Consider the following 27,776-nt stretch of genomic DNA (forward strand, 5'->3'; position numbering starts at 1 on the left):
CCTGGGAGGAGAGAGAGATGGGAAAGTGGGGAGGGGGGTTGTGAGGAAGGGGGCTCTAGGTAGATGGATGTGTGGTGCTGGGGACGGGGCTGGGCTGTGCAGACAGGCCGGTGGCAGGAGTGGAGGGGGCTGTGTTGAGCCCTCCCCTGCAGGGTGGATTAGGACAGAACAGAGGGTGGCCCTCATGGGACCTCGGGTTATCACTGCTTCCTCCTGTGAGGCTGCTGTGATTCATGGCTGGGGGGCTGAAGGGCAGGGTGTCAGGGGCATGGCTAGGTCGGCAGGGAGAGATGCCAGTCACTACTTCTGTAATGAGTTGGGCTGACCTGTCCAGGCAGGCTTAGGGCCCCTGGAAGCACATATGGAAAAGTACAAGACTCTAGGTCCTAATTTTTTAGTCCCTGAGCCCATTCCAGAGCAGTGCCCTCAATCCTTCATACCCCTGAGGCTCATGCCCTCCTAGGTGCTCTGTCTCACACCCAAAACTCAGCTGGTCTCAAATAGCAGGGACCTGTTTTCCTGGGTGGCTGTGGGGACCTGAGCTCTGGGGCTTAGGACATGGACCAGGCCCAAGAGAAGTGAGCAAGCACCTCTGGGGCTGGTAGCATTGTCCCTCTTTCCTTCTGCCTACAGACTAGTAGATGACTGAGATGTGACACTAGTGACTCAGTGGCCTATCTAAACTGTCATGCAGGTTTATGGGGGAGAGAGATCATGCCCCACTGGGAAGTTCTTTGGGATTCTAGGCAATGGGAGCATTGCCATTTGAGCAGGTTGGTGCAGGGACAGATGTCTGTGTTGGAAGCTCCTTCTGGAAGCAGATGTGGAGAACAGACAGTTGGGGCTGGGAGGAAGCAGAGGGTCCAGGATGAAGGGAGATGGCCATAAGGCCTGAGCTGAGGCCAAAACTACGTTCATCAGGAGAACAGGATTGGTTAGAGGACTACTTGGCCTGCCCATGAAGCTTTCAGAAATGTCTTGCTAAGAGAGATGGAACCAGTTGAGGAATAGACCTCCCACCCCCAAGAACAGAGCTGTCCAGTGAAATCATTTGCAAAGATAGAAATGTTTATATAATGCAGTTGAGCACTTGAAATATGACTAGTATGACTGAGTTCTGAATATTTTTTTTAAAGATTTATTTATTTGAGAGAGTGAGAGAAAGTAGGGGAGGGGCAGAAGGAGAGACTCTCAAGCGGGTTTCCTGCTGAGTGCAGAGCCGGATGTGGGACCCAAACCCATGACCCTGGGATCACGACCTGAGCCAAAATCACTCTTTGGACACTTAGCCAACCAAGCCACCCAGGTTACCCAAGTTTTCTAAATTCTTAACTTTACTTCAATGGACTGCTTTAAGCTTTACCTTATATATTCACATGAAAAAAAGCAGTGAAGTTGAATGAAATTAGAGGGTATAATGCTAAGTGAAATAAGTCAGAGAAAGACAATTATATGATCTCACTGATATGTGGAATTTAAGAAACAAAACAGAGAATTATAGGGGAAGAGAAGAAAATAAAACAAGATGAAAGCAGAGTGAGAAAAACCATGAGAGACTCTTAAGCATAAGAAACAAACCGAGGATTTCTGGAAGGAAGGAAAGCAGGGGGATGGGGTAACTGAGTGATAGACATTAAGAAAGGCACATGATGTAATGAGCACTGGGTATTATATAAGACTGATGAATCACTGATCTCTACCTCTGAAATCAATAATACATCATTTGTTAATTAATTGAATTTAAACAAAAAATGGGGAAAAAGCAATGAAGTAGAAAGTAGACCAACAATAGAGAATATTAGTGAAACCAGATATTGGTTCTTCGAAAGGATCAAAAACATTGATAGACCTCTAACTAGACAGTCTAAGAAAAAACATGGAGAAGATACCAAGTCCTAAAATTACAGATGGAAAAGTGGGCATTACTACAGACCCTACAGACATGGAAAGAATGAAAGAATATTATGATCAACTTTATGAAGTAAGTTCTACATCTAACATGGACAAATTCCTTGAAGGATATAAATAACCAGAGCTGCACAAGATAAGAAATCAGATTAGTCCTCTGAGTATAAAAACTCTGAATTTGTAATTAAAAAGCCTTTCCCCACAAAAAATTTCCAGCCCCAGTGGCTTTACTAATGAATTCTAGAGACATTTCAAAAAGATTTACAAACTCTTTCAAAAAATAAAAGATGAGGCAATGCTTCTTATCTCATTTTTGGGGGCCAGCATCGCCTGGATGTCAAAATTAGAGACATTACAAAGAAATTATAAAGAAAACTATAAACTCTATATCCTTTATGAATACAGACATTAGATTCTCAATAAAGTATCAGCAACCAAATACAAAGCAATTTGTATTAAAAAAATCATTGTTTAAGTGAGGTTTATCTCAGGATGGTGAAGTTGGTCTAATCTCAGATCAATCATGTAATTCACCATATTAAGAGAATAAAGAAGAAAACTATATGCTATATGATTATCTCAGTAGACTAAAAGAAAAGGAAGAATTCAGTACCCATTGAGGACAAAAAATTTTCAGGAAACCGGAATTAGAAGGTAATGTCTTCAATGGATGTCCTGATAAGGGACATCTATTTATAGAGAGAAGAAAGGGTATTTCCCCCAAAACAGAATGGAACCCTCTTACCACTTTCATTTAGGAGTATACTTAGCAACTATAATAAGGCAAGAGAGAGAATAAAAGGTCTACAGACCAGAGAACATTCGCAGATCATGTATCTTAATAATCCCTCAGGAATCTATAAGAGAGCTACTGGAACTCATTTGAGTGAAGACCCAAAAAGCATAAATCAGTTTCCTGTATAATGCCCTACAAAAGAAAGAGGAAAAAGTGATGAGTGGACAGTTTGGCAAAGGTCACAAGATATGAGGTCAGTATTTAGAAATCACCGATATTTTTTGTGTGCTGGCAATAACTACCAGAGAGTGAATTTTTTTTAAGGTTTTATTTATTTATTTGACAGACAAGAATTACAAGTAGGCAGAGAGGCAGGCAGAGAGAGAGGAGGAAGCAGGCTCCCCGCCGAGCAGAGAGCCCGACGCGGGGCTTGACCTCAGGACCCCGGGACCATGACCTGAGCCGAAGGCAGAGGCTTTAACCCACCGAGCCACCCAGGGCCCCCCCAGAAAGTGAATTTATAAAGCAGTACTTGCTGCAGTGGTGTAAGAATGTAAAATACTTGGGAATAAATTGAACAAGAGTATTTGCAAGACCTATATATTGGGAACTACAGAAACTGCTGAGAGAAATCAAAGACTTGAATGAACAAACAAAATTAGACTTAACACTGGTTGATTTCAAAACTTGACATAAAGTTATAAAGCCTTATTTTACAGATAAGTAAACAAAACAATGTAGCAGATACAGAAAAATGGAACTGGATAAAATGTCTATAAGGGAATTCACATGTATATATATGTCCAACTGATTTTCCACAAAATTGCCATGGCAATTCAACATGGAAAAGAGCCTTTTCAAGAAATGTTACTGGAAAACTAGATATCTGAACCCTGGGCCTTATCTCATTCATAAAAATTAAGGCAAAAGGGGTCAGAGACTTAACTTAGAAGCTAAAACTACACATCTTCTAGAAGAAAGCATAGGAATTCTTCATATAGTTGTATAGGCAAAGAGTTCTTAGACACAAAAGGAACAAAACATAACACTAAAAACTGACAAATTGATCATCAAAATAAAAACATTTTGCTATGTGTAAGTTTCTGACAAGAACATGCAAATACGAGCCACATGAAAGACATAAAACTGTAGTTCCAAGAGGCCTAGCAAATGCCAAGCAAGAGAAACCCAAAGAAACTGACACCGACCAGGATACACTGGAACTAAACTTGTGAAAATACAGACAAAGAAAAGGTCTTTTTCAGAAGTCAGAGAGAAATGGCGTGTTGCCTGCCAAGAAGAGCCACCTCAGGCAACAGCAGAATTCCTGACTGACAGACAGTGGAGCTCATGGAGAAAATGACCATCCACCTCACATCCTAGTGGCAGGGAAACTTTCCTTCAGGGAAAGAAAGGCTCTCTCTCGGAGGGCTAGAGACAGAGATGGTTTGTTGTTGGCGCACCTGTGAGGGAGCTCTCCAACAGAAGGAGGCCCAGACCTTCAGAGAGGAAGGAGGAACAACAGAATAGGCAAAAATACAAGTAAACAAGGAGTAATCACTTCATCTCAGGGTTTCATTCATCAGGCACCCTTGGATGTGGTGCTCCATGTGTATAGAGGAAACAATTTGGAAAATCACGTTTTAAAATTTTGGAGAGGAGAGAAAATCTTAACAGCAATTAGGTTTCTGCACTTCACCCAAACTGGGAAAATATCTCCACCACTGGCCTGTAATGACTAATGTCCGTGTGTGGTAGTACCCAGAGCAACCATTAACAAAACTACACAGACTCAAAATTACCATAAAACATCACGAAAATGTTCAAGTAACCCACAGAAAAACAAGGAAAAAAAAAAAAGCAGAGGAACAAACACCAAAGGAACAAATGGAAAATAATAATATAGTGACAAACTTGAGCTGTAATATAGAAGTAATTGCTTTACACTAAAATGATCTCAATATGTCAATTAAAAGACACAGATTGGCAGAATGGATAAAAACTATTCCAGTTTCCAGCTGTTCTCCAGAAACTCACTTGAAACATAATGACACAGATAGGTGGAAAATAAAAGGATGGGAAAAGATATATGCGTTCCAAGCATTAATTCACAAAAAAGATAACTGGCTATATCAGTACCACATAAAGTAGCATGAAGAGCAGAAAAATTTACCAGGGACAAAGAGGGACATTACATAATGAGAGAAGCACCAATGCACTAAGAAAAATACATCAATCCTAAATGTTTATGCGCCAAACAGCGCATCTCCCAAGTACATGAAGCGAAACTCAGAAGAGCTGAAGGAGAAAGACTCAGCAAGACACAGAGCTGTCATTCAATATGGTGGAATACACATCCTTTTCACGCAGCTGTGGGCATTTACCAGGACAGGCCATAACACAAACCTCAACACATTTGAAAGAATGGAAATCACATAGAGCATGTTCTTTGACCATAATTGATTCATTTGGGAAATCAATAAGGTGAAGACAAAAGTAACATGTCCAAACACTTGGGAAGTAATCAGTACATTTGTAGGTAACCCATGCCACAAAAAGGAAGTCTCAAAGAAAATACAAAAGTGAGAAGAACTAGGTGAAAAATAAAAAGGTGACATGCCAAAGTTTGCAGGATACAGTGAAGGCTATGCAGACAGGGAAATCTGTAACACAAAATGTTTACATTAGGAATGAGAAAAGTCCTCAGGGAAATAATCAACGTTTGTACTCCCAGAAATGACAAAAAGAAGAGCGAAATATATCCAAGGCAATCTAGACAAAGGAAAGAGTAAGAGTAGGAATCTACGAGACTGCAAAGAGGAAAATAATACAGAAAATTTTAAAGTTGAAGCTCTTCTAGCAAGACTGACTAAGCCACATACAGAGAAGACCCAAATTTCTGACAGAAGAATGAAGCAGGGCATCACAAGAGGTCCTGTAGCCACTGAAACATAACAGAGAAATACTGAATAAAACTTAGAATCATGAATTGGACAACTTAGAATAAATGCACAATTCCTCAACACCACAAATGACTGAAGTCCAACCAAGATGAATGAGACAAGCTGACTAGTCCCATAACCATTGAGTAAATTGAATGGATAATTTAAAAGCTCCTGAAAAATAAATCTTAAGGCCAAAATGATTTCACTGGAAAATTCTAACAAACATTTAATGAAGAATTAACACCATTTGCACATAATCTCTTTCAGACAAGAGGAGGGAACACTTCCCAGCACAGTTTACCAGGCCAGGAGCTTCCTGGCAGCCAAACAGAAAGTGTACCACAAGACAACTAAATACCAATCTCTCTCATGATTTTAGAAGCAACAACCATCCACAAAATATGACCAATTCAAATCCAGCAATGTGAAACAAAAATCATATACTCATAGCAGGATAATTCAGGGAATGCATGGATGGTTCCATATTTTAAAATCAGTCAGTACAATCCACATCAACTGGTTAAAGAAGAAAAATCATGTGATGATACCAATTCAGGCAGGAAAAGCATTTGACAAAACTTAACACAAATTCATGATTAAAACCAAAAACCAGCAAACTAAGAATTAGAGGGGTGTGATCTCCCTCAACTGTCTCTACAACTGGAGGGGAAGAAATTAAACTGTCCCTGTTTGCAGGTGACGTGATTGTCTACATCGAAAATTGAAAGGAGTCTGCCAAAAGCAAACCAGCCCTTCAGAGTCATACGTGAGTTCAGTAAGGTCAGAGGATAAAGGTCAAAATACAGAAGTCAACTGTATATCTTTACAGTAATGATGAACATTTGAAAATGGAAATTACCGTGATACCATTTATATTCAATCCAAAGAGAATAAAATACTTAGATACAAGTTTGATGAAGGAGCGTAGGATCTGAAATGCTGGTAATGATAAATTGTGGATAAAAGAAACCAAAGATGATCTCCATGAATGGAGAAGACAACACACCCTCAGGGAGGGATCAGAGACCCAGCATGGTACAGCATGACCCAGACCTCTCTGTAGATATGGTGCAATTCCTATCAAAGCCTTAAAACGGTTTCTGGGAAACAGACAAGCCCATTCTCAAATTCACATGGAAAGGCACACGCCTTGAAGAAGTGTTAGGGGTTGGATGGTTTCCCCTCAGACTCATGTGTTGACACCCTCACCCCCTCCCCGTACTTTAGGATGTGCCCTTATTTGGAGATAAGGTCTTTGGAGAGGTGAAAGCCAAGTGAAACAGAGGGGATTATAGTGGTCCTAATCCTCAGTAGCTGGGGTATAGGGAAACTTGGGAGACAGACACAGGATGAGGACGCCACCCCCATGCCAAGGGGAGAGCAGAGGCCCCTTCTCAGCTGCAGAAGGAACCTCCCCATGACACCCTGCTCGGGGGCTTCCAGCCTCCAGAACTCAGAATAAATTCTTCTTTAAGCCTCCAGTCTGTGGCACGTTGTCACGGCCACCCCCAGGAATGAATATCAGCAGTTATACAGCAGGGCCAGGAGGGACCACACCTCTGTCACCACAGCAGAGGGCATGGGGTGGTCTTGGAAGGACAGACCCAGGGATCAACCGGGCACAACAAGAACCCAGCAGGAGCCCCATCAAGGGCAGGGGTGGCTGCCCAAGGAACAAAGAGGGGAACAACAGTCTTTCCAGGAACAGTGTTGGGGTGATGAGACATCCCCAGGCAGCCAAGGAGCCCAACCTAGACCACATGCCCAAGACGGACACCAGCTCAAAACGGATCATAAGTGTAAATGTAAAATGTAAACCAGGAAACTTCAAGAAAAAAATTGGAGAAAATCTTTGGCGCCTAGAGTAGTCAAAGCGTTCTTAGGCTTCATATCAAAAGAATGATTAAAAAAAATGATCTGTAAAAGGAAAATTGATCAAAAATAAAAACTTTGGCTTCTCCAGTGAAAGACAGTCTTATGACCAGGAAGAACAGGTGTCTCCAGATGGGGAGAACATGCCTGCAAGCCACGTATATGACAAAAGACCAGTATCCACAGCACAGAAAGGCATCTCAGTGCCCCAGAGTGAACATGAACCGTCCATTAGGAGACGGGCACATGCTCGGGCAGAAATCAACAAAAGACTACTCAGAGGGCAAGTGAGCCTTGTCAGCAAAGGCTCGACATCAGCGTCCACCAGCAAATGTGATCTTCTTACGCCTCTCAGGACAGCTAGGACAAAGTCAGGTGACAGCACCTCGAGCAGGGAGGAGGCTGGGGAGCTGGGGCCCTCCCGCGTTCCTGGCGGGAGTGTGGAACCCCGTGGCCTCCCTGCACAGTACGCGGGCAGTTCCTGTTAAACCTATTAGTGGAATTACTAGAAGACCCAGCAATTACACTTTTGGGCATTTATCCCAGAAAATGGAAATTTATTTTCACACAGAAATTTGCGCAGGAATGTTCATATCAACTTCATCTGTCATAGTTAGAATCTGGAAACAACCCAGAGGCCTTCCACATGTGGATATGAAAAGGCGGGTGCATCCTGGCCTGGGCGGGCCACTCTGCAGGAAGACAGGATGCCCCCTGCGTCTGGAAGGTGTTCCTGTCACGCCACATGCTGGCGCTGGGGGAGGCTGGGTGAAGGGTGTACTGTACCTCCTCCTCATACAGTTTTTTTTGCAACCCGTTTTGAATCTATGATTATTTTACAGTAAAAAGTTAAAAAGAAAAGGCAAGCAAAGTTCAGAGGGGAAAAAAATCTAAACAGGACTTCTATATTCGAAACATAGAAGTCTTAAACTCAATAAGACAGACACAGCAAAATGGGCAAAAGATCTGGAAATCCTTTCTCAGAGGAAGGCGTTCTGAGGGCCCAGCCACACGTGGGGTGGTGCTAGCCGGGAAGTGTGAGTCACAGCCGTCACAGGACACTCACCGTGGGTTGAAGGGAACGTGGAGCACCTGGGACTCGCGTCTGGCAGGTGGTATGCATTCTGGTAGTTTCTCACGAAGGCAAACCCACAGTGACCCCAGGACCCAAGCCGGCTTCCTAGTCCTCAGACACGCGCTCACAGACGTGGCCACAGCCACCGCGGGTGTGCCTCACTCCAACTGGAAACAGCCCAGATATCAGGTGAGTGCGTCTGGACCGTGGGATTCTTCTTGGCACCACGAGGAGTGAAGCCCTCCCAACCCCGGGCACTCTGGGGTGTGGCAGACTTTGCGTGCAGGTCTCTTGCAGGCACCTGGGGCTGGGACAGGGCACTTCTCAGGACAGCGGGAGTCCTGTGGCCTCACTGTGGTGGGTCAGTGTCGTGAGTTCCGTGCACGTGATAGGTGGGCTGAAAACATCTGGCGCGTCTCCCCCTCCCCGGAGGCTAACGTCCTGCCCTGCTAATGGTGGCTGCCCCGCCTGGCTCTCCAGAATGAAACCTTCCACGCCAAGCATGTCTCCTCATGTCTCCTTTGGGGCATTATGCCCGACGCACGGACCCACCGCAGGCCCTTCCAATCCTCTCTCAGGGCCCTCTCCCTACCAAGGCCTTCCCCCACTCCTGGTCTGTCCACTTCTGCTTTCCCTTGCAGTCTGTGGCTCAGGCGCTTCCTCCTGCGGGAAGCTCTCCATGATTCCTCAGGCCAAGTGATCCCCCCCATACTCCCCCATCACAGCCCCCCTCACCAGGTTTCCTCTGGGGGGACCACCCCTCTAGCTAGCACTGTGGCTGTGGTGCACAGGCCTGTCCTGAAGGGCGCCGGGGACTTGCACTCCTTATGAGGGCGGAAACCTGCATCCAATCTCCTGGGCAGCCATACCTATGTTTGGAAACGTAAGTCTGACAGGTGGGGTGGGCCCGGCGTGCGGGTTCAGGGCTGATTCGTTAAAAGGTTTTATGAAAGCATGCTAAATAGACCGTGCAATTGCAAGAGTGAGTCCTTTTCTGGTGGAAATTACTCAGCCATTTGGTTTTTATTTTTGCAAACGTGGTTCGGCCCTTTTGAACAACTCACTTGATACGCCTTTGCTGCCAAAGCAACAGGAAGATATGCTTTGAGTTCTCTGTAAAACCCCCGTGTAAACACCAGGCTTACGGGTAATTGCAACACAGCGCCAGCTCTGGGGGCCTTCCCATGGCCCTCCCTCCGACTACTGCCCAGCCCCAGGCCCCTACCCGCCCCACAGCGCCCACCCCAAAGCCCGCAGGGTCCGTGCGCCCGTCAGGTCCCCACACTGGGGGGGGACCGAAGAGAGGTGAGGCTTCCGGAAGGGGAAAGGGAGCACGGAGCTGCCGTGGGTCTCTGGCCTTTGGACACCCCATTCCTCCCAGTTAGCTCTTACTCATGTGGGGTCCTGGGCCGTCAGGGAAGCGCCCTGCCTGGGCTCCATGGGCAGCTCACCCAGGCCCCACAGCCAGGCGTGCCCTTGCGGGCCCTGCACTCCAGGACACCCCAGCCGGCCTTACTGGGATGTGCCATTTGCATTTCCAGAGCTCCCAGGGGAGTCTTCTGAGGCCAGCGCTGACAGTGTGTGCCTTTGCCCTCACTGGACTGGGATGGAGACCGTACTGCTTGGGGAGCCTTGGCCTGGGCGTGGGGCATTCAGATGGACATTTTAACCAAAGCCTCAGATACTGCAGGTGGGCCATTCCAAAGGCAGAATTGGAATTCCCACAACGTGGCCCAGCAAGCCCCAGGGAGGGGGGTCAGGGCTCCCATGGGAATTGAGGGGCTGATCTCTGCCCCTGGGAGCCCGAAGGAATGGGGTGGTGGGGGTCACAGGAATGGCCAGGAATGGACTGTCATGAGGACCCCACTTGGCTTCCCAGAGCCCACACCCTGCTCTGGGCAGCCTTGGCTGCTGCCCCTGATGCAGCTCAGGTTCCAAGTAGAAATGGGAGGGACCATAGGATGCCTTGCCCCCTTTGGGGCCCTGGGGAAGCATGAACGGGCCGGGGTCCATCCCAGGTAGGCACGGGGGTCCCCTGAGGACATGGAAAGGGACCGATGTGGGTGGCCTCTTGGGACCCAGAGGAGGGGGAGTGTAGCCATGTTGTACACACCTGCCCAGCATCCCCCTCTTGCTCCCTCAGTCCCTTCCTTCCCTCCTCCCTCACCCCTCCCTAATGCTCATCCCCCCTCCACAGCTGCTGGCCCCTGGAACTCCTGCCATCACTGCTCCAACCCAGCCAGGCTGGTGAGCACCCCCCATGCCCAGTGTACCTGACCACAGGCTGCTGTGAGCCAAGCCCCTGGGCCAGCTGGGGGAAGGGGCTGGTCGAGTGGGGGATACTGGGCCGGGTGATGACTGTGCTTCAGGTGGGGCAATCCCAGGGTGTGGGTGTGACCGTGGTGAGGGCGGGGTTGTGTGTGGCCCAGGCAGGGGCCCCTGAGCTGTCCTGTCTCCCAGGGGCCAGGGAGCTGGAAGGTCCCCTTGTCCAGCCTCCACCTAACACTGGAAGCTTCTGTCCCGGTCAGACACTGCCTCCCTTGCTTTCATGCCTGTCCACCTCCACGCACAGCTCTTGGCTTCGCCCACAGGGCATGTCCCAACATCCCAAGTAGGGTCTGACTTGAAGACTTGAATACTTGGGGCCTTCTAGAACCTTCTGGAAGTTCTCTATCACAAGCCCAGCAGCACATCCAAGGGGAGATCTCACTTTCTGAGGGAGCACCAGAGGATTTACAGTCATGCTGAGTCCCACCATCTGCTGTGCTGTGCCTGTCCATGCCCAGTGGCCCTCGAGGTGACAGGCAGGTGGCATATGCAGGACTGGATCTGGGTTTTCCTCCCTGGCCCCAGAGCTCCCACCCCTTTGGTAAACCACTGTACCCCATTATTGCATGACGAGTGCCAGCCGTGGCAACCGGGCTCACATGACCCCTGTCCCCTGGAGCTTGTGGATGTGTCTCAAAAGGCAAGACCCTGGGCAGGACAGGCCAGTCTTGCAGAGAGGGATCTTGTGATGGGGAGTCAGGGAAGGCTGCTCTGAGAGCGTGACTTTTCACCTGGGCCAGGCCTAGACAGAAGGGGGCCAGGGGCTGTCATGGCATCCGGAGCACCTCTGGCAAAAGCCTTTGGGGCCTCTGGGCTGTGAGGGTCTGAGAGCCAAGGAGTGACCCCAGAAAAGAGGTGGCCTGGATGGTCTTGACGAGATGGCTGTCATGGGGGAAGAGTAACCGGGTGTCCCACAGGCCACTTTCAGCACAGATGTCCTCCCCGCCCACCCCACCCCACGCCACACATGAGGTCTGCAGGGCCTAGCCCCACGGGGACCTGGGCGACAGTGCCAAGTCTGCTCCCGCCCCCTGCTCCGGGAGCCCCGTGGGAGCCGCGGGCGGGTGGAGAGGATCAGAAGCCCCCAGCCCGGCCTCACCCCTCAGGGAAACATCATGCTGCTCTGGAATGAGGTGGTTTCGAGCAGCCAGTGCAAGGAAATGGGTATTTATGTAACGGTGGGCATGGTTTTTATTTTCCCTAATTTTCAGATTACTTTCGATTAGGCGTCTTCGGAGTAGAAAAGACTTGCAGTGAAATAGATCCTGCCTAAATCATTACTGCCCCCGCCCCAGGCCGCCTCTGCAGACAATTACCCCGACCCCGGGGTTAGGGGCGGACTGCAGGCCGGCCACGACCGGCCGGGAGGGCCCCGGGCCCGGCCACACCAGCCTTTTGTGCTCCTGTGGACACACAGTGGCCATTGATTCCGACGTCCCTCTGGCCAGAGGGGCTGGGGGAGGGAGAGGAGGGCGTCATTCTCACCAACATCTGGACTCTATCTCTGCTGCCTGCCCCCAGCTTGGGACAAGGCGGCGGAGGAGGAGAGGGAAAAAGGAAAAAATGCCCAGGCCGAATTCAAATGCTTTCATAAATTTTGCACCAGAAATGTTTTGACGTGAATATTTTTGTCAGTCCCCAGCGTGTGCCAAAAGAAACTCAACTCCACACGACAGCTCGAATATATTCTCTAGATGACTCTGCAGCGGCTGGGCCCCAGCACCTGCAAGGCACACGGGGCCTGGGGCCTGGCCGGTGGGCAGTGGTGCGCGGGGAGGGCAAGACGGGAGCGGAGCCGGACGGATGGGGTGGAGGCGTGTTCACACCTCCAGAGCGGGCCCCACACAGGCTAGTAGCAGTTTTCTTCTGTGAAGCTGAAAAAAACCAGTCATTTTGGGTGTTCTTTTTTTCTTGACTGTTTTTCCCGCTTTCCTATATTCAATATGAATTACTAGAAAACCATATAAGAACATGCTTCTCCTCCTCAACAAACTGGGGATGGTGTTGTTTTATGATGCACTGACCCCATTTCTGGGTGTACCCCCAAGGGAACTGAGGGCAGGCGTTTGCACGCGCACGTTCATGGCGCCACTGCTCTTCATGGCTACAGTGTGGACGAACAGACAAGCTGTGGCATGCACGTGTGTGTGTGTCCGTGGGCGCATGGACAACCCGTGGCATGCATGTGTGTGTATGTGTCTGTGGATGAACTGACAAGCTGTGGTGTGCGCATGTGTGCGTGCATCCGTGGACATACAAGCCACGGCGTGCACATGTGTGTGTGCGTCCGTGAACAAACAGACAAGCCGTGGTGTACATGTGTGTGTGCACGTCTGTGGATGAATGGACAAGCCATGGCATGCCCGTGTGTGTGTGTGTGTGTGTGTGTGTGTGTGGACAAGCTGTGGTGTGCATGTGTGTATGTACATCTGTGGACAAATGGACAAGCCGTGGTGTGTGTGTGCAGTGGAGTGCCACGCAGCCATAAGCAGGAGGATCATGCTGCCTGCTATGGTGTGGAGGAACCTCGAGGACACTGCGGTTCATGAAGGAAGCCGGCCACAAAATTACGTATTGCAGGGCGTGTCTAAAGTAACTAGATTGTAGAGGCAAAAAGTCAGCTAGGCACCGGGGGCCAGGGGAGCAGAGGGGGGTGTGAGTGCTTACTAGGGACACAGTTTTGCAGGATGAAAATGTCGTTTTTATCATTGCTGTGCAATCCCAAGAGTGTGCTTGATGGCCCTCGACTTAAAAATGTTTAAAACAGGACATTCGTGTTCTGTGTCTCTTAACACACATATGATCCAATGGATGGTGTTTCCTCCTCACCAAATCCATTACCCCTGGGCGCAGGGACCCCAGCAAGAGGCTTCGCCTAGGGGCTACAGTCTGGAGGTCTGGCTGGAGCACAGCTTCCTCCTGTTGGTGGTCTCCGATGGCCGGTTGGTGAGGTGGGCGCCACTCTGCTAGGCACCGGGCGATGAGGACAGTGAGGCGGCCCTCAGCCAGGATCAGGGGCTGCAAGGGGCTGGGGTGACTCGCAGGAGTCAAGGTCCCCTGCAGATACCCAGGGGCACCCAGTCAGGGCCATTCCCAGGGAGCGAGGGAGACCTAAGCCGGGCGGTCCCCAAGCCCCGGGTGGGAGGGCATGGCCCCCAAGGGACATGGCACAGTGGGCTGCAGACGTTGGCAGTCATGCCCTCCTTGTTCCAGGACCCATGGTGGCTGAGGGCAAGCTCCTGATTCCTCTGTGACCTGGTTTCCCCATCTGTAGACTGGGGTGGTGATGCCAGCGTGCTGACCTCAGGGCTGCCCCAGGGAAGGAGTGGGGCTGTTCTGGCCATGGGGCAGTGCCAAGCCTAGCAGGGGGATCAGCCAGTGTTGCTGCAGAGCTCTCCTTGTCCAAGTAAGTAATCATGCGGTCTGAAGTCATTTGTACCTGAAAAATGGGGATCCCATGAATTCATTCCTTGTTTCTCCCAAAATATGGAGTCCCAGGCGTCTCGGTGGCTCAGTGGGTTAAAGCCTCTTCCTCTGGCTCAGGTCATGGTCCCAGGGTTCTGGGATTGAGCCCCACATCGGGCTCTCTACTCAGCGGGGAGCCCGCTTCTCCATCTCTCTCTGCCTGCCTCTCTGCCTACTTGTGATCTCTGTCTGTCAAATAAATAAAATCTTTGAAAAAAACACACACGCACAAAATACAGAGTCCCTGCTCTGTGGGTGAAAGGCATAGGGCAGGAGGTGCTGAGGAAGGTGTTGGACAGCAGATGTAGAGCCCACAGAGCAGGTTTCTCTGGGAGAGGCGCAGCCCTGGGAAGGGCGGAGAGGGTGCGGGCACCAGGAGCTGGTCCCTCTGTGCATCCGTGTGTGCCCAGCTTTGCAGCTGGCTGGCAGGCAGGGCTGGCTCATGGTCCCAGGACACAGTTCCCCTTGCAGGTGCTCTGTACGGCCTGCACGCTGAGCAGAGCACTTTAACAGGGTGGCTCGCTGTGTGCCTGTAGGGACTTCCTCTCTCTGAGCGCCACCCTTAGCTCCACAGTCAGTCCAGCGGGGAGCAGAGGAGACGCATCTCTTATGGGACTGGGCATCTGGCTGGGCTTGCCCTTCTGTCCTCGGTGTGGAGACACCTGGGACAGGGAGGCTCCTCCAGCAGCATCCACGGGCCCAGCCCCCACACGTCCCCTCATGAATGTCACAGGACCTGAGTCACAGTAGGTGATGCTGGTGACCAGGGGCGTCCCACACTGCGCAGAGTATGGCTGAGCGAGAAGACAGTCTTTTCCTTCCGATCTGCTGAGGCCTGGGGCTGCTTGTTACAGCCACAGAGCCGAGATGGTCTTGACGGCTGCATACACATCATGGAAGTATCTGGATCACTGGAGTTTCTAGGAAAAGACAGGAGCTCTGGTCACATGATCCCAGGCTCCCACATGGCAACCATGGGCGGACTGAGCGGCGGCTTCATGTGGGGGCAAGGCCTCGCCACTCTGCCTCACTTTCCCCAGTGCGTTCTCTCGTGCTGCCACCCTGCATCGGCGTTTGCCTCCCCAAAGGCCTCTTGGGGTACCTGTCTCTGTCTCCCCAGGACTGTGAACTCCTTCTTCACAGGAAGCCTTAGCCTCAGCTGCCCTGACCTGTGGGTCTGGTGCCCTCCTGGGACGTCTGCATCCACTGCCTGGCGGCTTGGGGGTGGGGGGTGTTCATAGCACATCCGCTGTCTAACACCCTCCCGCGCTCCAGGAATGACATTGTCTCTGGGAAGGAGCCCTGCCCCCCCCCCCCAACCCGGGCCAGTGCTGGGAAGCCTGGCCTCACCCCTGGCTGTCTCCTCCAGTTCTGTGGGAAGATTTTGTTGGAAGAGCTCAGAAGGAGGTGCTAGGTGTCTGGGTAAGAGGCTCAGACTGGGGGGCGGGGGGCGTCCCAGTCAGTTCACAGCCTCAAGAAGTCAAAGCCAGGGCCCGCCTTTGCGCTTGGGGTTTCCTTGTGTGGCTCCCCCATGGGAACCTCAAACTCCCCTGCTTCTCCACCTGCTCTCCTCAGAGGTCATTAGGCTTCCAAAGATTTTTAAAGAATTCTCGGTCTTACTCATTTCCGGAAGAGAAGTCACCCCTGTGTGCTGCCACCAAGTGGCTGTTTGTCCAGTTACAAGTCCCTCGTCTTCCCTCCTGGGTGTTCACTCCCACCGGGGAGCCCACTTCATTGCATTTGGGGAAGGGAAATGCATCAGAGCAAGAGAATGTGACTCTCCAGGGTGCTCACCTCAAGCACATGGAAGGACTCAGACCAGCCCCCATAAATCTCCCCTGAATGACTCATTCAGGCCAGAATCACAGTGACTCAAGCACCAGCCCCTGAAAGGCAGACATGCGCATCCTCCGGCTGATGAAGGGAACGAGGCCCAGAGAGATGGAAGGACCTGACCGAGGATGTGCCGTGCCCTGGGGCCAAAGCCTGAGGCTGGACTTTCCCCTTCCCTGTCCAGCATTTCTCTGCCTCTGGCCGATGACGTCTCCCTTCGGATTCAGGCAGACGTGGAGTCTGTTCCTGTGAGACCGGGGCCAGTCCCAGTGCCTCACCGAGCCTGGGGTTCTTCATCCATCGTGCAGGGCAAGCACCCCACTCATGATGGGGGACATGAGTCCCGGCCGTGTGAGCCTCGTGCACGCTTAGTTGTGACTGCTTGCTCACTACCTGCCTTCCTTCTAGAGTGGTTCTCTGGTGGTACGCTTCTCCGGGCGAAAGCCTAGGAGTCCCATCTGGGAACAGGATGAGCATTTCCCCTTCTCCTGAAGAAGGGGAGAGGCTTGCCCCTCCACCTTCCTTCTGTATGGATTAAAGCCTCCTTTTGCCTCCTCTGGACGTGAGCACCCCAGCCCGAGAGACCCCCTCGAATGCAGGCTGGATCCGGAAGAAGGAAGGCCAGTCGCCTGGCACCGTCAGGCTGGGGAGCAGCCGGGCTGGCCGGGACGCTGAGCCTCCTTTCCTTTCTTTTCCATTTTCATTGTGGCCAAACATGTATAACATAAAATTTACGGTTTCAACCATCTTTAAGTGGCATTTCAGTGACGGCATTAAGCACACTCACAGTGCTGCATACCCGTGGCCACTGCACTAGCCTCCAGAACTCTCTCACTGTACCAAACGGAAAGTGGGACGGCCAAGCATAACTTGCTGTTCCCCCCTACCAGCCCTGGCGGACCGCATTCCCCCCTCTGTAGGATCTTCTCAGAAGTAGAATCAGAGTATGTGCCCTTCTGTGGCCGGCCTACTCCACCCAGCCTGACACTGGCGAGGTTCTTTGTGCTGTCGTTTGGGTCCGAGCCACGCGACAAAATGTTTAACATTTTTGTATGTGTTTGTTGGCCATGGGCACATCTTTGAAAAATCTGTCAATCCTTTGCCCATTTTCAAAGTGGATTGTTTGATTTTTGTTGTTGAGTGGTAGGAGTTCTTTATATGTTTTTGATATGCGTTCCTAATGGGATGTATAATTTGCAAATATTTTTTCCCATTCTGTGAATTGTCTTTTCACTCCTGGTTTTGCCTTTTGATGCACCAAAGTTTTTAATTTTGACAGATCCAACTTCCTTTTTTTGTTGTTGCCTGTGCTTTTAGTGACATACCCAAGGTCATGAAGATTCCTCTGTCTGTTTCCTACTAAGACTCATAGTTTTCAGTTCTTATGTTTATGTCTTGATCTGTTTTGAGTTAATATTTGAATATGGAGTAAAGGAAGGGTTCAACTTCATTCCTTTGTATGTGGATATGCAGTTTTCCAGCTCTGTTTATTGAAAAAAACTGTCTTTTCCCTATTGAATAGTCTTGGCTCCCTTCTTGGAAATCATTTGACCATATATGTGAGGGTCTCTTTATGGCTCTCCATTCTATCCCATTGCTCTATAAGCCCATCTTTATGCCAGATCACACTGTTTTGAATGCTATACTTTTTCAGTAAGATTTGAAATAAGGAAGTGTAAGTCCTCCAACTTGGCTCTTCTTTTTTAGATTCTTTGGCTATTTGGGCTTACTTGAGAATCCATGTGAATTTTGGGCGGGGTTTTTCTATTTCTAAAAAACAAAACTGCATTGGGGCACCTGGGTGGCTCAGTGGGTTAAGCCGCTGCCTTCGGCTCAGGTCATGATCTCAGGGTCCTGGGATCGAGTCCCACATCGGGCTCTCTGCTCAGCAGGGAGCTGCTTCCTCCTCTCTCTCTGCCTGCCTCTCTGCCTACTTGTGATCTCCCTCTGTCAAATAAATAAATAAAATATTTTTAAAAAACTGCATTGATTTGTAGATTCTTTTGGTAGTGTTGTCACCTTAACAATATTAAGTTTTCTAGTCCATGAACATGGGATATCATAACATTGATGTCTGCTCTCATTTCTTTCAGCCAGGTTTTGCAGTTCTCTGTGTACAAGTCTTTGTATACTTAAACAGATTTGTTCATATATTATTCTTTTTGATGCTCTAATAAACAGAATTATTTTTATCATTTCCTTTTTATTATTAGTATATGAAAATGCAACTGATTTTGGCCTGTTGGTTTGGTATACTGCAGATTTGCTGGATTCACTTATTACCTCTGACAGCTTTGTTTCTGTATGGATTTTTTAGTATTTGTACCTAGTACATCATGTCATATTAGAACAGAAATAATTTCACTTCTTCTTTCCCAATTTGGATAACTTGTATTTCTTGTTCTTGCCTTTTTAAAGTTCAATAAAGTGGTGAGAGTGGGTAATTTTTTCTGATTCCCGATGTTAGAGGAAATGCTTTCAGTCTTTTGCTATTGAGTATTATGTAAGCTGTAGGGGTTTTTCATATATGATACTTCATGTTGAAGAACTTCCATTTATTTCTAATTTATTGAGGGTTTTAATCACAAAGGAGTATTGGATTTTTCTGCATTGACTGAAATGATCATGTGGTTTTCCCCTTCATTCTGTTAAGGTGGCGTATTACATTGATTGGTTTTCATATGTTGAACTTCCCTTGCCTTCGTGGGTTAAATCCCACTTACTTGGTCATAGTAATAATTATTTTCATATGCTGCTGAATTTTGTATGCTAGTATTTTGTTGAAGATTTTTGCATCTGTATTCATAAGGGATATTAGTCTGTGCTTTTCTTTTTCTTTCTTTCTTCTTTTTTTTTTTTTTTTGTAGTGTATTTGTCTAGCTTTGGCATCAGGGTAATGATGGCCTCCTCAAATATGTTAGGAAGTATTTCCTTCTTTCAGTATCTGTTAGAATTCACCAGGGAAGCCATTCAGTCCTGGATATTTCTTTGTTGGGAGATTTTAAACTACTAATTCAGTCTCTTTACTGGTTACAGTCCTATTTAGATTTTCTATTTCTTCATGAGTGAATTTTGGTACATTGTTTGTTGCTAGAAATTTGTCCATTCTTCTAGGTTTCTTCCAATGTGTTGATGTATAATTGTTCACAGTATTCTTTTATTTATTTTTTTGTTTAGATTTTATTTACTTATTCATGAGAGACAGAGAGAAATGCAGAGGCAGAGGGAGAAGCAGGGTCCCCATGGAGCAGGGAGCCCGATGCAGGACTTGATCCCAAGACCCTGGGATCATGACCTGACCCAAAGGCAGACACCCAACCAACTGAACCACCCAGGTGTTCCACAGTGTTCTTTTAAATCCTAATTCTTATAATTCTTTTTGTTTCTGTAAAATCAGTAGTAACTTCACTTTGGTTTCTGAATTTGAAAGTTGCATCTTCACTCTTAGTCATTTTAGCTAAAGGTCTGTCAATTTTGTTGATCTTTTCAAAGAACCAACTTCTGGTTTCATTTTTTTTTTCTCTGTTGTGTTTCTATTCTATAGTTTATTTATACTTGCCTTAATCTTTATTGTTTCCTTCCTTTTTTTCACATTGTGTGTTACTTTTTCTAGTTTTTTTTTAAGTGTAGAGTTGAGTTGATTTGATGTCTTTTCAGAATATATGTTTGTTGCTATAAATTTCCCTTTCAGTCCTGCTTTCTGTGTCCCATAAATTTGGTATGTTGTTTCTTTTATTTTATTCATCTCAAGGTATTCCCCCCCCTTTTTTTTTGATCATTGGTTATTTAGGAGTGTGTTAATTTTCATGTTATTTGTGAATGTTCCAGTTTTCCTTTTGCTAATTGATTTCTAGTTTCATTCTTCGTGATGAGTAAAGATACTTGGTATGATTTCAGTTTTTAAAAACATATCAGAATTCACTTTTTGGCCTAACATGTGTTCTGTCATGGAGAATGTCCCATGTCTACTTGAGAAGGACTACATTCTGTTGTTGTTGGGTGGGGTGTTCTATTCATACCTTTTACCACTAGTTGATTTATGGTTGTTCAAATTCTGCATTTCCTATTGATATTCTGTCTGGTTGTTCTGACCATTATGGAAAGTTGAGTATTAAATTCTCTAGCTGTTATTGTTGAACTATCTGTTTCCCTTTAATTTGTCACTGCTTGCTTCATGTATTAGGAGCCTCTGTTATTTTGTTATTTGTAATTATTTTACGTTACTGGTGAATTGACTTTTTCATCAATATAATGTAATGTCCTTGTATCTTGTAACAGTGTTTGACCTAAATCCATCTGTGGTATTATAATAGCTACCCCAGCTCTGTTTTGTTTACTGTTTGCATCAAAGATCTTTTCATTCTATGACTTTTGATCTATTTGAATCTTTAGATCTAGAGCAGATTTTTTGTAGGCAGTATATAGTTAGATCACTTTTCTATTTGTTCTGTTAATTTGCCTTTAAAGAATTTATTCCATTTATATTTAAAGTAGTAACTGATAAGGGAGGACTTGCTTCTGTCATTATGATGTTTGTTTTCTATATGTCTTATAGCTTTTTGTGTCTATACCCTCATTACTGACTTTTTTTTGGGTTTAGTTGTTTTTTTGAAGTGAAGCATTTTCATTCTCTTTTCATTGTCCTTCATGTATATTTTCTATATATATTTTCTTTGTGGTTACCATGGAGTTTACATTTAACATTCTAAAGTTAAAACAATATAATTTGAACTGATACAAACTTAATTTCCATTGTATACAAATATCTGCATTTGTATGTTTTTCCCCCTTTTATGTTATTGATATCACAAATTATATCTTTATACACCATACACCCAATAGCATAGATTTATATTTTTATGCATTTGTCTTTTAAATCCTTTGGAAAATAAATAGTGGAGTTGCAAACTAAAATTGAAATAATGCTGGCATTTTTCTATAACTCCATGTATTTGCCTTTATCAGGAATCTTTATTTCTTTGTATAGCTTTAGGCTAATGTTTTGCAGCTGAAGATCTTCCTTTAGCATTTCTCATAAGGTAGGTCTAATAGAGGAAAATTCCTTCAGCTTTTAGTTAGCTAGGAATGTCTTAATTTCTTGCTCATTTGGAAAGAATTTTGCTGAATATAAAATCTTGATTGACAGTTTTTTCATTCAGCACTTTGAGTATATCATCCCACTTTCTTCTGGCCTCCAAGATTTTTGGTGAGGAATCAGTTGATAATTTTATTGCAGATCTCTTGTATGTGACAAGTTGCTTCTCTTTTGATGCATTCAGTATTTTCTTTTGGTCTTAAGCTTTTGATAGACTAATTATAATGTGTCTGGGTATGGTTGTTTTTTTTTTTTTAAGATTTTATGTATTTATTTGACAGAGAGAAATCACAAGCAGATGGAGAGGCAGGCAGAGAGAGAGAGGGAAGCAGGCTCCCTGCTGAGCAGAGATCCCGATGCGGGACTCGATCCCAGGACCCTGAGATCATGACCTGAGCCGAAGGCAGCGGCCCAACCCACTGAGCCACCAAGGTGCCCCGGTATGGTTGTTTTTAAGTTTTGCTACAAAATATTGGAATTCACACAGTGCATATGATCTATTTGATGGTATCTCACAGGTCCTTTATGCTCTGTTCATTTTTTTGTTGTTGTTGATTTTTCTTTCTGTTTCTTGGTCACAATAATTTCAATTGTCCTAACTTCAGGTCCACTTATTCTTTGTTCTGCATGCACAACTCCACTATTGAATCCTTCTAGTAAATTTTTCAAGGTTCAGTTATTGCATGCACCAGCCTAGGATCCTCTCAAATTAACTATCAAGAGAAATATTTGGTATGTGGAATTGGCTCATGTGATTATATGGGCTGAGAAGTCCCACAACCTGCTGCCTGCAAGCTGGAGATTCAGGACAGCTGGAGATGTAATTCATTCCAAGTCTGAAGGCCTGAGAAGCATGGGAGCTAGTAGTGTAATCCCAGTCCGAGGACTGCAGAAGATGACATGAGATGTCCCAGCTCCGCAGTGAGGCAGAAAGGGACCCTTTGAGCAGCACCCGTGTTCCACAGAGTTCACCATGGAAACTCTAGGAGTGGGTGTCATGATGCCTGATTGACTGTGAGTCTGAGTCAAGAGGGCTACTTGAGTAGACTGCCAATGAGTGTGGGAGCAGTGCTGTGCTCGATTAGCAATGTCTGCCTTGAAAGGGACATAGAGGGTACAGGGTCTTACATCTGTTATCATGTTCTATGACCAACTTAGATCCTTTTTCCTCTAGAGAAATGGAACTCAAGAGATTTCTACTGCTGGTCCATAACAAATTAGGGCTTTGGACCCAGAACCCAGTGCTCTATGATCCTATATTCTAATGACCTAATATTCTAATAACCACCCCAAACTTTGAGATTTAAAACAATGGTTTTATTATGCCCACAGATTCTGTGGGCCAGAAATTCAAATAGGACACAGTGGGGACAGCTTCTCTCTGTTCTATAGTGTCTAGTGCTTCAGCTGGGAAGATTCAAAGGGCTTTATGTGACTAAAACAGGCTGGAAGAGTGGGGCTGGGTAGTCCACTTGGAGACAGCATGCTGCTGTCAGCAGTGCTGAGATGACTGGGGTACTGGCCCCATGGGGAAGGTCAACTGCAATGGCTCTCTATGTGGCTTAGGCTTCCTCTCCGCATGGTGGCCTCAGGATGATGAGACTTTTTCCATGGCAGACCAGGATTCCAATGTGGGTGTCCCAGTGAGCAAGGTGTAATTTGCATGGCTTCCTATTACTTGGCCTCTGAAGCCATTGTGTCACTTCCCCTGTCCTTGTTCAAAGCAGCCACAGCCCACCTGGTTCCAAGGAGGGGGCAGAGACTGCCACTCCATGCAGGAGTATCAGAGGGTTTGCAGCCAGATTTTACAATGGAAGTTTCATTCTTTGAGCTGGTACCAGCTTCCAAAGGTGCTCTTCAGCAGCCAAAGAGGAGCGTGTGCTTTGGGCACACTGGCGGTTGGGGCAGTGACAGATGCTGTTCTGTCCTGTGTGGGCAACACCATCCTAATAGACAGTCACAGAACTAGTAACCCTGAGCTAGGGCTGTGAGGTTCTGAGAAACCATCAGGGAAAGAAGGAGATGGAGCCTTGGTTACTGAGCACCTACTACGTGCCAAACACCTTAGAGGCAATGCTGTAGGAGAGCATGGGATGGTATAATGTGAGTGGGGTAGTGTTGGGATATGTGAGTGCTCAGGGGTGTTACCATTCTTGCTTCACGTTTCCCAGGGAGGGCTCTATGGATCCCTGTCCCTCCACATGTGCTCTGAAGACAGAATGCAAAGGTTGTGGTCCATGAACTTTGGGGAACTCCACATTTCTGACACCCCACTGCATGTGACCACAGTATGGCCACTGTACCCCTTCTCAAGAGCTGGTTACTGTGATGACCAACTCTGGTTTTCTCCAGCTCCTCTCTGGGCTTCAGTTTCCCTGGCTACTAGCCCTTAGGTTGGCCCTACAAGTTCTAACCACTGCTGACCCAGCTGTCTCCAGAGCTCTTAACAGTCTTTTACAGAGCAAACAATTTTAATTTAATTTAGGTTCAGTTTATCAATTTAGTAGTGTCCAGACTAAGGGCTCACTAGTCCTAGATCCTAGGACTTTCCCCTGAGGTTTTTTTTCCTTGAAATTTTATAATTTACATTTTATGTTTAAATATATAATCCATTTTGAACTGGTATCTGTTATCAGGTGTGCAGTTTAGATTGGGCTCCTTGTTTGCCTGGGGATGTCCCATTGCCCCAATGCCATTCATGGAAAGGCTGTTTTTCCTCTCTTTGCACCTTTGGTACCCACTCCTGTCCTGGGTGGGGCTCATGCTGTGTCCCTGTTGTGTCCTGCTGATCCCCGAGACTCTTACCCCAGCACCACCCCGTGCCCTTTGCTGTGGTGAGTAAGAGAGAGGGGTTCCTCCTGCATGGTCCTTCCTGGTCACAGCTGCCTACCCTGGAGACTGTGTTCTCCACATACATTCTGGAATGAGCTTGTTTACATGGACGAAAAACCCATTTGGGGTTCTGATAGGAACTGTATCAGTACTATAGATCAGTTGAGACTGACTTCTTTACCATGCTGAGTCTTCCAATCCATGAACATGGTATGGCTCTCCAATTTATTTAGGTCTTTTTGGATTTTTTTCAACGAACATTTTTTAATTGTCAGATCCTATACATATTTGTTACACTTTATACCTTTTCAGAGGCATGCAAATGATGTATTTTTTCTATGCTTACATATTTCTTGCTAGTATATAGCAGTGCAGTTGATTATTGTGTGTTGGTCTTGTGTCCTTTGGCCCTGCTGAGCTCAGTTTTTGTAGGAAATTTTTCTGTAGCTTCCACATATGCAGTCAGATCATCTGTAAATAGGGATGGTTTAAATTCTGCCTTTCCAGTCTGTATACCTTTCTCCCTTGTCTTAATGCAGTGGTTGGAACTTCCAGGACTATGTGAAATGACAGTGGTGATTCCCCAAATTTAGGGTGAAGGAATCCGTCCCTTCACTTTGAGTATGATGTTAGCTGTAAGATTTTTGTAGTAGATGTTCTTGAGCAAGCTGAGGGAGTTCCCCCCTCTGTTCATAGTTCCTTAAGATTTTATCATGAGTGGGTCTTGGATTTTATCAAATATTGTTTTCTGTATTGATTGGTGTGATCATTTGGCTTTTCTCCCTAATCTTTGGATGGGGTATATTATACTGATTATAGACTATCGAACCAGCTTTGCATTCCTGGAATAAATCTCACTTGGTCATGGTATATAATGCTTTTGTGTTACACTGATGGATTCACTGGGCTCATATTTTGTGGAGAATCTTTGCATCTGAATTTTCATGAGAGATAGTGATCTGTTGTTTTCCTTCTCTCCTTTCTCAAGCGGCCCTTGACTGGGTTTGGTGTCAGGCCATGACGGGACTTCTAACAGAAGCTGGGAAGTTATCCCGGCTCTGTTTTCTGAGCCTTACTGAGTAGAAATGGTTTCCATTCTTCTTTAAGTGTTTGTCACAATTCTCTAGCAAAAAATCTGGGCCTGGAAACTTTTATCTCAGGACCTTACAGTTTACCAACTCAATTTATTGAAGGTTATAGGATTATATAGTTTGTCTCATTTGACTGAGTTAGTTTTCATAGTTTGTGGAATTTGAGAAATTACTCTTGTTATTTCTCTCCATTTCTTCTCACTTGTTGAATTTATGAGGCCAGAATTGTTTGTAGAATCCCCACCACCATGTAAGTGGTTTTAGTAAGTGGAGTGGTAGTGTCTTTTCCATTCCTGATGTTGGTTGTTTGTGTCTACTCTCTGGGTATTTTTAGTTTTGCTAGAGGATTATCTTTTATTGTTTACTCAAAGAACTGCTTTTCTCCCCCCATTAAGTTTCTATATAGTTTTCCTGTTTCATTAATTTCTACTCTGTATTTTTATTTATTTATTTAAGATTTTATTTATTTGACAGAGACACGGCGAGAGAGGGAACATAAGCAAGGGGAGTGGGAGAGGGAGAAGCAGGCTCCCCACTGAGCAGGGAACCCAGTGCAGGGCTCAATCCCAGGACTCTGAGATCATGACCCAAGCCGAGGGCAGATGCTCAACAACTAAGCCACCCAGGCTCCCCTCTACTCTGTAATTTTGAATTAAAAAAAATTGAATTGAAGTATAACTGAGGTATGATAGTAAATTAGTTTCAGGTATACAACATAGCGATTCAACTATTATATATGTTATGAAATGCTCTCCACAATAAATGTATGACGGAATACTGTCTATTGGCTATATTCTCTGTGCTGTGCTTTTCATCTCATGACTTATCTATTTTATAAGTGGATGTCTATATAGCTTAATCCCCTTCACCTGTTTCACCCCTACCCCCACCTTGGGCAACTGCCAGTTTGTTCTCTAGGAATCAATTTCTTTCTCCCTTTTTAGTAGTTATTTCTTTATTTGTTCACTCATTTGTTTTGTTGTTTTGATTCCACATGTAAATGAATCAAATAATACTCAAGACGTATTAAGACTCCTACACTCAACACAAAAACCCCTAGATAACCCTATTAAAAAATGGGCTGAAGTCATGAAAAGATGTTTCTCCAAAGACATAAAAATGGCCAACAGACACATGAAAAGATGCTCAACATGACTCATCATCAGGGAAATGCAAATCAAAATCGTAATGAGATGTCATCTCACACCGGTCAGAATAGCTAAAATAAAAAACATAAACAACAAGAGTTGGGGAGGATATGGAGAAAAAAGAACCCATGGGCACTGTTGGTGGATGCAAACTGGCGTAGCCACTCTGGAGAGCAGTATGAAGGTTCCTCAAAAAGTTAAAAATAGAACTACCATATGATCATTTAACATTATTCTGTAGATTATTTCAACATCTTTAGTATTCTCTTAATTTATGTGCAACATTTTTTAATATGTTGTGCCATGTAGAAAACTCAATTCCCTTTAGATTCATTACCTTTCCCATCTGAAGAACAGATCTTGAGTATTTTTTCTCCATACGCCGAGAACCATATCAGATGATAATTTTTACATCAATCATCAAATATGACTTAAAAACTAATGAGAAGGTAGTTAATTGCATTTGCTTCTATTTTGAGTCATTTCAATGTTGCTCTTTCCTTTTTGACATTCTGAACTTTTGTTGTTCTCCGTTGCTAAGTTTGGGATCATTTGTCTCACGGTGATAGCTAACTGGTACAGCTGAGGACAGGGAGGAGTGCTCCAGGCATGGGGAAGAGCCTGAGCCAGGGCCTGATGATGGGGCGGGCCCAAGACACCCATGGGAACGTGTGGGGGACGAGGCTGGAGCAGCTGGTGCGGCTTCCTGATCAGGCTGGCCCCAGAAACCCTCCATAAACAGAGCTGTTGGGGACTTTCCTCAGAGGAAGTGCAGATGGTCCCCCCCCCCCGACTTCCTGCACATGGCGGGGAATTGTCTGCCCTGAGCACAGAAAGGGGGCGTCCAGCTGGCCCTCCCCAAATGGCCTCTTGTTTATGTTGTGTTTTGTTTCTTCTGGGTTCCTCATTTACAGTCACCAGATGTTGGCTGCTTTCAGACACGCTGGCGGGCGCTCCTGGGGTTCTGCCGGAGAGACGCTGCCCAGCGATGCCGAGAGTTATAAATGAGTCCATTAAGGGAGGTGGATTTGCTAAAAGGTTGTCTTCATTCCACCTGGTCCGAAGCAGCCCTCACGTGATGGATGGTTTCAGAGCCTCCGACACGTCTTAAACCTTGGTGCGGTATTAATGCCTCAAAAGTTTCCAATTAAAGTCAAATGGCTCTTGGCAAAGTCCAAGGCATTTTCACTAACTAAAATAAATACCTGGGCAGGCTCCATGGTTTATGCCTTCTTCACACGGTTGAGGATAAACAGCCAGGAGGCCGGGGTTAGAGGCACGTCAGGGACTGGAGGCCCAGCCAGCCCGCGGAAGTCACCGAGAGCTCCACGCGCCTGTGGCTGGGAAGGGGGTCGTGTTTCCATGGGCTCTGGGCTTGGGGATCCCGTCACCCCTTTCGGAGACAGGCGTGAGGGTGGGGGCCTTTCTGAGCGAGGCGGTGGGGCCCG

The sequence above is a fragment of the Mustela nigripes genome, chromosome 9 (assembly GCF_022355385.1).
Source record: "Mustela nigripes isolate SB6536 chromosome 9, MUSNIG.SB6536, whole genome shotgun sequence".
Taxonomy (NCBI): Eukaryota; Metazoa; Chordata; class Mammalia; order Carnivora; family Mustelidae; genus Mustela; species Mustela nigripes.